Raw genomic sequence first — 12,113 nt, 5'->3', positions numbered from 1 at the left:
ACTCTTAAAGCTGTCAAACCAATGTCACAGCACATGGCAGTACATGCCCATGCCATGCCTCCTGGAATGTGAAAACATGAGAGTCTTGACTGAGAAAGCATGTGCATCTGCTAACTTTCAGAGAGGAGGACACAGCTCTTCAGAGATTCAACAATACAAATATCATTCACCATTGTAAACAGAAATGTGATAGCACGTGTTCTGACAATGACCATGACATCTTGCGTCTCTCAACAGCTGGTGATTTTTTTGCTGGAATAATGTTCACCAGACTTTCTAAAGAAGCTGCTGAAAAGATCCTTTGGAAAGGTCAGTCTGGTTTGCAGCATGCTCACTGTAGAGCTGAGGTAATTTTTCTAACCAGGTGAACTAAAGAAAAGTGCAGAGAAGAGAATGAAGAACTATACATACATGTAGTTGATCTAACTCAATTGTTGTTTAATACTCTCATCTATGACCATTCTTAGTAATTTATTTGCAAACTTAGCTGTCTGGACAAGTTTGTGAATAGGATTCAGTCATTTCACAAAGGTTAGCTTATATAAGAGTCTTCAATTAAGAAGGAATATCAGAATTTACAGTTGTCCAACCACTGCTCTTGTATAACACTTTTTAAATAAGCATTTGGTGCAACTAGAGATGACACTAGTCAATCCAAATCCATTTTCCGCAGATGGTAGAATTTTTAACGCACTGGTCCTAATGATGTTAGTATTTGCTGACAGTTGGGCGCTGGCTGGACAAGCACCAGTGCATGAAGAACATTGCTGACTGTTTTGATTTTACTACAGTGGGGAAGGGTATGAACAGCAGCATAAAGAAAACAGAGGTCCTGCTCCAGACACAGCTTGTGTCAGCAGCGCACATTTGAAAATACAGCCTTGAAATCTCTAGACACACTTGACAATCTTGGCAACATGGTGTAGTCAAATTCCACTTCTGATGACAAAATCATAGAAATGATAACAAAACACAGACGTTTTTGGAGATTAAAATCCATGTTTCTGGAATGAAAGAGAAATTCAGCATTAAATAAAATTAAATGTGTTCCTTGAATCCCATGCACTTCTTGAAGAGATATATCCAGTGCTTTTTTTGGTACAAATAGTTGTTTGGGTTTTTTGGTGTGATTTTTTTTTTTTTTTTTTTAATTTCTATCAACCTATTAGTGGCATAGCATGGGAAAGGCTTAAAAAAACCCCACTGGTGTCTATTCAATTTGGGATTTCTTTAAAAAATTCCCCAAATAATTTCTGGATTATTATCTCAGATGTAAGATTCAGCTCCAGGTTAAGACACATAAGCTGTTGGCAACTGAAGTGCTTAAGGTCCTGTAAAAGTCAATAACTCTGTTCTATCAGTGGACTCTCAAGAGACTTGCAGTTGACCAGCTGTTAGAGGCTGGAATTCAGGTACCTCAGTTTACACATCTAGTGCTATTTTAGGTGTCTGATGGTATTTGAGGCATCTGCACAAGGCTTAGAAATGCAACCAAAAGGAAATCCTTTTCTGGAGAAGCATCTGGAAGCTCAGTGGGATTCCTTGTGACATTATTTTCATATGGCACTCAACATCTACATTTATGCAACACAGCAGAGAAACACAGCAAAGAACTTTTTTTCCATCATGTTTATAAAGTTATTCCAATGAATTTGCTCCTTTGAGAACCAGTCCTGATGCTGGTTGACAATTGCATTGTTGAGTATAATGTTTTCTATATAGAGGTTTACAGAGATGCTTTATAAAGATACTATAAAACAATTTTTACATTGATGTCAAGCTTAGGATGCCAATTCCAAAATAAAGAATTTGAATAATCTGTTTTTTTCACTCTTTTTTAGCTCCTGTGGCAGAAATAAATTCAGGATGTCTTCCAAATTTAGTTTTAGAAATGCTGTATCAAAAACCACTCTACATTTAGTAAGACCACTATTATGTTTGATTGTAATGCAAAGAAAATCAGCCTCCACATATCTCGATGCATTAGGGTGACATAAGTGTTCAGAGAGATCCAGTGACAATAAAGTCAAGAGGGAAAACGAATCAAGACCATTCAATGCAGCTTCCAGTAGGTTTTCTAGATATTTGTGTTTGACAATATTTCCATAACACTAATAATAACACTAATAATACTACTACTACTACTACTAATAATAATAATTTAAAAAATCTTCAAGCACTTTTTTTTCATGCATTAGAAGTCATAAAAATTGTGGGTAATATGCACGGTAGGATTTCCTTATTTTATATCCACAAGTTTCCACAGTTAATTATCACACTTTTAATTTTAAGAATAACTGAAAAGCCCTCTTTCCGAGATTTAAAAACCTGAAAACAACATAGGCAATGTGATGCAGACTTGGCAACGAGAGGATCAGTCCAGCAAAAGATCAGTTAGTCAGCTATTCACAGAAGATCATTTCTGCCCCTTCTCTGTTGTAGCAAATATATCTTCAGCCTTTTCCAACCCCCCCCCCCATACCAAACAGATGTTTTTTGTAGCAGCCCTGGAAGGTCCCCAAATTCAGGCTATTTTGGACTGAGGGAAGGAGTAAGCTCCAAGTCTTGGAGCGCTCACAGAGAATGCTCTGCCAGACACAACCTCTTTCTTTGTGCAGAAGAGGATCGATCTCAAGCACCCTGCTGACCACTTGCTGGGAAATCTGACACGGGAAGAGGATTCCCTCCTGGAGAAAGCCAACACTGGCAATTTAAGGCTGTGTGTGTTATAATCAACATCCTTAAACCAACTGCGCTAAATAAAACTGTGTTTCTGAGTCCCCATGTGGGGTAATTAATAGTAGATTTATTTGCGATAAAATGTACCACTGACAAGACCATGCTTGACACAAGCCTAAATGTGTTGGATATATTTATGGGCCAAATCTATACCTGGTAAAAATCAGCACAGAGCTACTATAAGACGTAAGCCAAGCTGATTTCCATGAGACAATGGTCTCACCCCAAACTTCCAGTTCCTGATTTGTTGTGGAAGACTTTGAAGTTACATACTTTTCACATCTTTTCTTTTTTTTTTTTTTTATTATTTTCAATGAGTAGAAGGAAAAATCTCTTTTGAGGAAAATAGTTGCACAAAAACCCCATTTTTGATTATTTCTCAGGGAAGCTTGAACATATTTTTCATCTCTTCAGTTTTATTAGATGGACATAGCAGAGAACGGCCTTGGTAAACACAGTTTTTGCTTGTAAGCCATGGCCTTGAATCATCTTGTCATGGCTAGGGCATACAGCTTTATAAAAAATAGCTTTTCTTTGCTGCGTTGCTGAGAATAGGTAAAGGCTTTGTTAAGTTTATGGATGCTAAACAAATAGTTTCATTTTCAAACTTGTTTGTTGAGATATGACAATATTACAAAGGTGGTCTGAAACACTTTGAAGTGTTGCCAAATTTCTTTCCCTTTTATAGATTACCAAGTATTTGCAAAGAATTTGAGGAAGGAGAATAAATAATACTATTTCTACATAGTACTAGGTCACTCATTCTATTTTACACCAGACTTTGGGAAACTCTTTTGATTGAGTGCCATGAAGGTAATTTGGACCAGAAACTGTAGCCTCTGCCAGTGGAACAAATATTATATTTTATTAGAAATGCTGAGATCTGTTTAGTGTATTTCTAATTGATATTTCCAGATCTTTCCATACACACTGTGTCTATGTTGTTAGAGGTTGCCTGTGGAAAAGAATACTTCACATCCAGAAGGGCTAATGAACTGGGCCATTTCAGGTTACCTTATAATCATTTTTGTCAAACTTTCTTGGCAGTATCACTAGAACATTAAAAATCTGCTAATGCAAAGGGAAAAGTTGACATTTGGGGTAAGATTCTTCCAATCCAAACACGTAATTAATTAAAAACATGCAGGTTAGTCAAGAACTAGATAGCAAACACTTGGCTTCAGAAGGTAGAGATGATCGATTTTTCTTATTAATTACCAGTGATATAAAGAAATTAATTATGACATGACTTCTCTTTTCCTTGTTTTTTTTGCTCTTTCATTCTCTTTCTTTCTTTTTTTTTTCCCCCTGACAACTTATGTTATATTTTCAGTAACCCACAAGTCAGGTTATAGCTGGACCATGAGCTCTCCTGACTGGAAAGTCTAAAAAGAGTTTCAGTATAAGGAATATTCTGTGTTTCTTTAGACTCTGCTTTTTTCTGTTGCAAGGCGCTAAACCCTGCAAAAATACTCAACTACAGTAATAACTGGCCAGAATAGTTACTTTATATAAGAAAATGCAGTAGGATTTTGAATTAGCATTGAGTGCATCATGCAGGTGAACTGCCATGTTTCTAAATGCCTGTAGAGACACCAAGTATTTATGGCTGTTTTTGGAAATTGTTGGTGCTCAATAGTTTAAGTCAACACTTACACCAGTGATTTCACACAGAAATACTGGGAACATGAGATCATATCCACCTAAGACAGTTTTCCACAGCTCACATTGTGAAACTGTCTAGAAAGTACTTCCCCATAATTTATATTGAAATCAGTTTCTGACTGAAAGAGAAGTGAAGCACAAATAGTTGTGTTGGTTCAATTAGCTTTTACAGTGCTTTAAAGTAAACCTAAAATTACATCAGAGTAAGGTAAACATATTTCTTTTATCATCCTGATAAAATCATGCCATGGTATTTGCCACCTGAGGAAATCCATAAAGTACCTGCTTGTAAAGCCCGAGTGCTCTCTGCTGTGTTATAGTAAATAGTGTTCTAAAAATCAAAATCAGCTGAGATGAAGGTCAGTGTTTCCTGTTAGTACAAGCTTGGCTTTTTTTTGATGGAATTAGGATTTGGCTATTCCTTGCAACATGAGTTTTAAGTTCTGTAAGCCAACAGGAGTAAAAATGAAAATAAGGCAAATCCAGCTTTTTCAGTAGCTGTACTTCTGGAACCTCAGCCTGAAATACCTCTCATTTGTACAAGTTTCAGTTAGGTTCATTTGTGTACAGGAAACCTAAAGGCTTTTATCAGAAGTTTGAGAGGAAGCACAAACTCTGCTGAAAAGTGCTTTTTTTTTACATTTGAAAAAATTAGATGTTGTTGATGGGTGATTTACTGAGGCAAATAAAAATATTACTTTGTAAGGGATCCCAGGATGTGATATAAGCTATCACAGTCAAGAGGGCCCAGCTCTTTTCAAAACTGCAGGCGGGATGCTAATTCTGGCAGTCACTTGCTGGTCCTGTGAGAGTGAGTCATGCATCACCTGGAGATGCAGTGGTAGCACGTGGGGCTAAGTGCCATTCTACCCCAGCTTCAGCTCCCTGCACCCCGAGAGCCCCGCTTCCCTCACTTCTCTATAAAAGGTGCCTTCCCTTGCTTCTCTACACTGCTAGGATCGGCTTAGTAGTGAAAAGAGGTTGTGCAAACTGAGGCAAGTAGGCATTTCTGTATAATAAAATTTGCTCCAATATTTTACACAGGAATCACGCACCCACTTCAATTTTCTGAATAAAGTTACACTATGTGCTGTAGAATTACGCTTTTACAGTTATGACTCATTCCAGGATAGTAGCATATGTTCATGCAGCTCAGCAAAAGAAATTAAGAAAAAATGCCCCCACATCACTACAAGCTGAGATGCAAGACACTTCCCTTTCTAACGTTTTGAGTGAATCACTCCATACAATATGAATAAGTACAGGCAAATACAAGTATCACATGAGAAGCAAGTATGCAGGTGAAGTGAAGAGTGTGTGGAGGCTTTCCCCTGGGAACGAAAGATTTATATTTTAGATAAATTACTCCATCCAATTCTGTGTCAGATACAAGTGGTATGTTGTAAATTTGTAAATTTTCTGGATGTATGAAAAAGAAAATAGAAATACCTGTTGAAGCACCATGTTCTTGTCTGTAAACACAGCATTACTAAGATGCTGCTAGTCTCATCCTGATGACTAGACTTGTCAAAGGATGTGGAATACTACAGAGTTCAGGAAAGGGCTACAAAGTAATCGAGAGTCTGGGGAGAAAAACCCTTTTGCTATGAAGCTTAAGTGGTTTGAGGTGGCTCTTTTTGGTTTAATCAAAGAGAATATTGTTAGCCAAACCATTCGCTGTACCTAGTCTCTGGCAGGTAGAAAACAAGTCTTACATCTTTCAGTCTAGTTTGCAAAACTTTCCAGGACCTGGTGTCTGAAAGCTGGCTTTTGACAAGCTTACCCTAAGAATGAGGTGCAAGTTCCTACTGATAAGGGTAGGAAAACCTTGAAACAGCTTCCTGGGCTGATGGTGGAAGGACACTGTTTGGATTCTTTAAAACTAAATTTGATCTCTGTAAACATTTGCTTAAATACCAATCATATCTAACTGGCTGTCTTTTGAGAGCCTGGTTGTCTTTTTTGAGAGACAACCTGTAGCCCTTTCATTTTCCCAGGCTTAACTTCACTCCTCCATTACCAACTCCTGTAATGCCCCTTCCTTGAGTGGCGCAGGCAATTCTTCCTCGTATTTTTCACTTGCTCCAGTATGGGTCCCTCACAGGGTCACCATTCTTGCCAGAAAACCTGCCCCTGTGTAGGCTTCTCTCCACAGGCTGCAGTTCCCGTCAGGAGACTGATCCTGAGGGGTTTCCACAGGCTGCAACTTTCTCCAGGGCACATCCACCTGGTCCAGCCACCTCCATGGACTGCGGTGTGAATATCTGCTCCACTGTGGACCTCCATGGGCTTCAGGGGGACAACCTGTATCACTATGGTTTTCTCCAAGGGCTGCAGGGTAATCTCTGATCCAGCACCTGTAGCACCTCCTTCCGGTCCTTCTCCCTTGACCTTGGTATCTTCAGGGCTGTTTCACAATTTTCCTCACCCTCCTCTGCCAAGCAGCTTTTTGCCCTTTCCTGAATATGCTTTCCCCAAGGCACCACCACCTTGGCTGCAGGGCTCAGCCGTGCCTTGTGGTGGTTCCATTGGAGCTGGCTGGAACCATCCGTGTCCAGCACAGGGTAGCCCTGGCATCTCCTCACAGGGGCCACCCTGCAGCCCCCATCACCAGCAACAGGGCAGCTACAAATGATACATTTTCATGCTGACCTTTTCTGCTCAATGGTAGAGGAAATGATCCGAAATGGCCTGAAAGGCAAAACAAGGAGGTCAGCCTCCCTGCGGCCTGGGCCTGGCCTGTGCAAGTCACTTCCCAGGACTGCAGGAGGCGAGATGCTGCCAGATCCACCCAGCAGCCATGCAACGGGGGGAACCTCCAGGGCCCGGGAAAAACACTACTAGGGACTGTGTTCAGGAGTTTATGGTAAATGTAGCTAATGCTGAGGATGACCTTAAAAGTAATCTTACTGATGACTGCAGACCTAATTTTCCCTCTGATCAATGTTATCCAGAAGATTTTGAAGAGCGTCTCTGCCTCCTGCACCACTTCTCCCCACCTGTGCATGGTGTGATATGTTCTGCTGGAGCAAATAGTTCCCACCTGCCAGTTCCTTTCCAGCAGAAGGCCTCTTCTGGTTTTTGTGCATCACTAGAATGAAACCGTCTAGGCTTTTTGGACCAAAGTGCTTATGATGCTCCTGGGTCACTGAACCCAATACAAGGATAACTAACTGCAATGCAATCACCTGTGACACAGAGGAGGTCAGTGTTGGTCTCCTCTGGCCTTAAATGCCATAAAAAAGTATTTTGAATTGGTTTCATGGTCAACCAGGCACAAGTGCTGACAGAATAGGATCAGGCAGCATGATGTTTTCACACCACATCATTAAAAATATGTGACAGCACGCAATTAATTTTATACAAGCCAGTGAGTGCCAGCAGCTCGGTACCTACATTATTTGCTACCAATTTACGTTGCATTCAGAATGAGGCCTTGGAGACAAAAGGCTCTTTGTCACAATGCCAACGTGCGTCTGAGATTAAGCTGCTAAGGGTGAAATAATATCACAGTGGCTCATGCGTGCAAATTTGATAACACTATTCCTTCCAAGTCACCAGCAATATACTGATCTCACTCCACAGTGCAGTGCCCTACAGCCTCCCCACAGGCACATAATCCAGTCTGCATTGCAGGAAAGATGCATTTTTATATCCCATGTATAAAGCTGTTTACATGATATCATATATCATTGTAACTCCCAAAGGAATCTCCCCAAACACTCAGGCGCTTGTCATCCTGAAGAAGTACAAAGAGAAAAAACGTTTAGAATGTTTTCAAACTGCAGTAAGCCAAAAATGAGACATACATTGAAAAAAATCTGTGACAAGAAAAATGTATAAACATGTACGTCAAAGCCTTCCCTAACATAAATAGAGCAATACTGATTTACAGCTACAGATAAACTCATTCCTAAACTTTAAATCACTACCCTAATAATTTCCTTAAGATGAAAAAATCCTCAATCCTGCGCATGTTTAGGCATAACCTGTGTACCTGCAGGGGGCACAGGTGTTCTCCGAGTGTAAATCAAACCGTTAAAACAGCTACACACCTCCAAAGAACACACTGTCCCAAGAAGAACTCTAATTTACTGTCCCAGAGAACAAACCCTTGAGCTTTTAAGGAATGAAATGCATAACAAGATTGTAGAAGTCATGGTTAAATATTGCTGTGGAGGACAAAAGTATATAAAATAAGTGCAAAAAAAAAAAAAAAGAATTTGAGAAATTCATTGGTGATTGATGCTGACTCTGGTCAACATTTGCCTGAGGAAGCCCCTAGCCTACGGAGTGTCCAAGGCTGGGGAGAGAGGAAGATGTCAGGGGACAAACTCCCCTCTGCACACACGCTTCCTGGATTCTCTTTCTTAGCATTGGCTATCATCGCTGCTTCCTGCCGTATGGTCCTCTGAGCTGGTAGAGCCAGCCTCACGTCTTTGTGGCAGTACGGCTCCAAAGCAGCTTCTTCAAACTCTGTAGACAGGAAGTAGGCTGCATGAAGAAGCTGTGAGAGGGCCAGATGATAACATCTGATCACTGAAATAATATATTTCACTGAAAGCATATATTTCACTCCGCTCTGATAGAGTTCAGGGAGATTTCAAACATCAAGAATGCTAAATGATTCAAGCAGAAAAGAAATAATTTATAAGAGTTTTACTATTTACAAGTCTAAAAATTTGAAACCGACACTGACTGGAACCTTGTTTCTCTTTTTTCTTTTTTTTTCTTTTTTTTTCTTTTTTTTTTTTTTTTATTTGTGCATCGCATTTTGCATGTCTCTAATGTTAATATCTGCTCTGAAAGAATTACTCCAGTCATTCAGTTTGCTGCAGAAAATACATGCTTTTAAGATCATACTCTTCAAAAGTTAGATGCCCCGAGAAAGCATCCCAGGCTAGGAATGCTCGTTTCTCTCCCCTGACTGTAAAGGGAGTCTAAAGAAATAGCTCTGCCACAAACTCCTGCAACCAGCAGATGTCTAATGGCAGGTCAGTATCTGCACCCTAGACAAGATACCGGAGAGCCTTGTGCTGGGAGTAGAGAGGGTTGAACATCTTCTAATGGCTCCTATTTGTAACAGGCAATGAGATTTCATTTAAATTGAAACCTTCCAAGGGCATTTGTCCAAATATGTTAGGAAAGTTATGAATTGATCAGTTGTTCCAGAATGAAATGCTTTAACTTCACCTTTAAAAATAACTTTTAGTTTAGAGGTTTGGTTTTTCTTGTTTATATATATACTATGAGAGATCAAAGTCAGAATAAAATTACTCAACGTTATCAAAACAAGAAGAAATAAACACTTGATTCAAGCTTTTTTTTTTAATCTGTAGGAAATCCAGAATGCTTTTATTCCATTTTAGAGTGGGATTTCCAGTGAAATAACAAACAGCGCTAATAAAACCTAAATCCTTCAGGACTAGACTGTACATCTTCAGCCAGTCTGTGCCTCCTTCAGGTTCTTCCCTCGTCTTTTACTTTAAAAGCGATACAGACAAAAGCAAACAAAGCTTTTGCACGAGATTTGTATTTGATATAGCTGATGAGGAAGTTACCTAAATCTTAGTTATATGATACAGGGGGGTTGGTTTGTTTTTGAGGAGGATAGATAATCTTTAGGTATGGTGGTTTGAGTGTGGATGTGTCCAGAAGAAAGAGCAGTGTGAACTATCTGCTTCCCTTCTTTCAGTGGCTATGCTGAAAATGCTGAAAATGAAATAGAAAAGAAAGACTAAATACGAAGTTCAGGTACTCCAGGGCCACCAGCTTCAAGCTTATCAAAGCACTGCAGTGACTTATTTAATGTAATAGTTAAAATTAATTAAGATATTGTCTGAGAAGAATACACATGGTAAAAAGGAAATGGTATTTGCTCTAATTAGGTAAATAGTATTTTTTTTTACGGTGGTATTTGGGTAGGCATTATAAAAGTGAACAGTGAAAAATTAATCTTTGGAATTTCCTAGTCTATGTGTTAGCAATTTTACATGAAAATATACTTCTCCTCCTTCTTTATCATCTCAAAAGCAGGTATCTCCTTCAATAACAATACATAACCAAGGGAACAGACAGGCTTTCCTTTAGACAAACACAGGTTTTTTTTTTTTAAATATTTTTTCTCCTGCTTATGTGTACACTAAATTAAATTGCCTTTGCTTTTAAAAGATTTTGTCTAAAACTTGGTTTTATTTCAAAATTTGGATATGAAAGGCCCACCTTGGAAAACACTTTAAGAAAAATAACTTTCAACAGATCACTTTGGAAATACCCTCTGGCAGTCCAAGGCAACTGACAGTTATTGCTCCTTACAATACTACAACATTGGGGAGGATTTGGGGGACCCTGCGCATGTTGTCTATGCGCGTGTGCAATAATTACACCGCACGGCAGCAACTTCAGTCTCGCTGCTGAGTCTGTGCAGAGTCACTTTGCGCCTGGACTGATCAATACAGGCTGCACGTGCAGTCCAGGCGTCTGCTGGAGCAGAAGCTATGAGTTTTGGGGAATTTCAGAAAGTTAAGGTCCAAGTCCTTAAGGCACTACAAAATAGGAATGGGATCCTTGTTATCTCAGTGCTTTCTTCTTTCTGAGAAGCTTTTTTAAGCTGAGAAGGCCTTTTAAACAGTGTACCATAAATCATTGAACAGTTGCCATTTTCAGCCTGAGTCTGAACCATTAGCAGAATGTTAATTATAAAAGTGACTAAAATTAAAGAGAATCAGAAGAGAATAAGTCAATTAAAGGCAGGGAAAAGCTAAGCGGAATCTTTCTTTTTTGTTTATTAAATGCTCCTTCTTCTAAGTAGCTGGCAAAAGAGACCAATTTCTTTTTTCTTTTTTTTTTCTTTTTCTTTTTTTTTTTTAAATACAGCCCTGGATTTCAGAGTATTTCACATGTGTATGTGAGCTGAGCAGCAACTGGAGCAGATAGACTTTTGCTTGAAAAGAATCGAGAGAAGTTTAAAAAATGTCACATTTAGCAAATGTCAAAACCTACTCTGGGCCAGGTTCTCACTTGGTGCTGCTGGAGGTTAGTGCCTTTGACGTCAATGGAATGGTTCCCATTTCCAGCAGGTGTACTCCCAGCTCACCGGCCCAATGTTTGCACCATATACACCATAGAGGAGATAAAGGAATACTGAGAGAGCTTTATCTATTTACCTGAAGTAAAAAAGCTGTTTTTTACGGGTGAGTGCTATAAACTTGCTGGTTGAGTGCATGTGCTCAAATAAAGGGCCACATTGTTTGCCCCGTTCAGTATAGTCTGTTGGATTATCAGAGCTGGTTGGCTGTTTACCACAAATACAGTGGGCTTTGTTCTTAGTCTGACCTTTGGTTCAGAATTCATCCTTTGAAGTGTTCACGATTTCTCTAGATTGGACTGAAATATTTTTTTTGTGTATAGACTGGCCAAAATTCTTGCTTCAAGTATTGCTTGATAGTCATAATATGGGATGTTTTCTTGCAGCAACAGATGCATTGGCAAACTTTATGTCCTTAAATGAATGAAGACAACTTATATGTCTACGTGGCTACTTCTCAAGACATCCCCAAGGCCCACTTACTGCTGTAGTTGCGGCAATATGAGGCCCAAAGTGGCTGAGGTGCTTTCGTTATTCATCTCCAGCAGTCCTGTATTTGGGAAGAGTGAATGCAATGAAATGACTGAAGTGATTCAGGAGACTTTCAGATGACAAATCTATG

Source organism: Chroicocephalus ridibundus, chromosome 3 (genome assembly GCF_963924245.1).
Source record: "Chroicocephalus ridibundus chromosome 3, bChrRid1.1, whole genome shotgun sequence".
In the NCBI taxonomy this organism is placed as follows: Eukaryota; Metazoa; Chordata; class Aves; order Charadriiformes; family Laridae; genus Chroicocephalus; species Chroicocephalus ridibundus.
Note: the sequence above shows the minus strand (reverse complement) of the source record.